Raw genomic sequence first — 2,442 nt, 5'->3', positions numbered from 1 at the left:
AGGATGTGGGTGGGGACTCATTCTAGCTAGCATCAATGTAAAAGTCTAAAGTCCAATGTCTCTAAATATCGTCTTAATTAGATAGGGGGTAAGACTAAAGGTATGATACTAAGAAAAATTCCCCACTAGTTGTGAACATGTGAAATCTAACACAAGAACAAATAGGATATGAGTGATTTATTTTGAGGGATTGGCTCACACAATTACAACAGCTGAGAAGTCCCATAATCTGCCATCTGCAAAGTGGAGGTCCAGGAAAGCTGGTGGTATACTTTAGTCCAAGCCCGAAGGCCTGACAACCAAGGGGACTAATAGTATAAGTCCCAATCCAAGTCCAAAGGTCCAAGAACAAGGGGTGTTGAGGGCAGGGGAAGACGGATATTCAAACTCAAGTAGAGATAGTGAATTTACCTTTACTCTATCAGTTTGTGTTCTCTGGGCCTATTACACATTGGATGGTGACCATTTGTATTAGCAAGGGTGAACTTCTTTGCTGAATCTACAGATTCAAATGCTAATTTCTTCTAGAAACACCCTTACAGACATACATAGAAATAACATGTTACCAGCTATCTGGGCATCCCCTAGTCTAGTCAAATTGCTACATAAAATTAAGAGTCACAGTAAGTAATAATCTCTGTAAAGTATTTACATTTTTAAGAGTCTGCTTAGAAAGTAGAATTCTTAAACAGGGAACTTTCTATGTAACAGTACAATAACTGGCAGTCCCTTGAACATAATAATATCTTATTAATCAGTACATACCTAGCCCTACACAGAGAGCTTGGTATGAAGTAGATACTTAGGTATTTTCTGAATGAATTATAAGTCAAGTGTTGAGACATGCAATGGTACATAATGTTTATTATTTCAAAGACATAATTTCACCAAATTTAGCAAGGTAAGAAAATTTTTAATATTAATAATGAAAATGAAAATATGTTTATGGGATGCTATCCTGTGGACATATACACAGAAAACAGATATATACATATGTCACAAAGCAAACATAGTTTAATTTACAAAAGTAAGCAACTATAACAATTCCTTAGAAGGAACACAGAACTTCATTTCTTATAGGTGATATAGTAGAATAAATATTCTTTGAAGTTTGAAAGACTTAGAATCCTAGATTTTCCCTGCTACAACATGGCTAAACTTGAATAGATTACATAACCTGTGGTCTAAGTTTTCTCATCTATAAAAGCAGGATGATGACAATACCCACCTCATAGGGTTATTCTGAGGATTTACATCAGATAATGCTTGAAAACATACAGCACAATGTTGCATACATATCTAAGAACTCAATAAATGTCTGGAATTATTTAGTAGTCCCACCTCATTCCTTTCTCAACAAAATATTATTTTATCAAGTCTGACTTAAAACACTTAAATTTAGGCCACAGTGCTAATAAAGATAATTTATGGTATTCCTGTTTTTCTTTAAGATGAATTATCAGGTTGAAAGTAGAGAAGCAATTTTAAAGAGACATATTGCTTTAATGAAAATATCTCAATGAAAGAAGAATGTTTCTCAGTTGCAGCTTTGCCATAGGAAGAAAGAAAAATAAACAACATATGTGTACCCAACATTAGAGCAACTAAATATATGAAGTGAATGTTAATTGAATTGAAAGGAGAAATAACAGCAACACAGAATATTAGGGGACTTCAATACCCCACTATCAACTATGAATATATCATCCTGACAGAAAATCAATAAGGAAACAGTGGGTTTGAACAACACTACAGACCAAATGGATTTCACAGACATACAAAGAACATTCCATCCATCTAACAGCAGCATAGTACATATTCATTTTAAGTGCACACAGAACATTGTGCAAAACAGGTCTTATGTTAGGACACAAAACAAGTCTTACCAAAACTGAGAAATTTGAAATCCCATCAAGTAGCTTTTTGGACCATATTGGTATGAAACTAGAAATCAATAACAAGAAGAAAACTGAAAATTTCACAAATATATGGATATTAAATACTACATTTTGAACCAATAGCTCAAAGAACAACCAACAAGATAAAACAAAAATTGAGAGAAACAAAAAGGAAAACACAACATACAAAACTTTGTATGAACAGCAAAAGCAGTTCTCAGAGAAGTTTAAATAAATAAGTGTTTACAGTTAGAAAAAGTAAGATCTCACACAAAGCACCTAACTTTACACCTCAAGGAGCTAGAAAGGGAACAAACTAAAATGAATGTTGGCAAAGAAAAACAAACAAACAAAAAGAAAATAATAAAGAGTAGAAATAAAGGATATAGAGACTAGGAAAACAATAGAAAATATCTATGAAACTAAGAAGTAATTTTTTTGAAAAAATAAAATTGACAAACCTTTAGTAAGATTAAGAATAAAAAGAGAAGACCCAAACAGATAAGTTATAATGAAAGAGGAGATATTACAATGGATATCACAG

The sequence above is a fragment of the Ictidomys tridecemlineatus genome, chromosome X (genome assembly GCF_052094955.1).
Source record: "Ictidomys tridecemlineatus isolate mIctTri1 chromosome X, mIctTri1.hap1, whole genome shotgun sequence".
In the NCBI taxonomy this organism is placed as follows: Eukaryota; Metazoa; Chordata; class Mammalia; order Rodentia; family Sciuridae; genus Ictidomys; species Ictidomys tridecemlineatus.
This window is presented reverse-complemented; position numbering follows the sequence as displayed.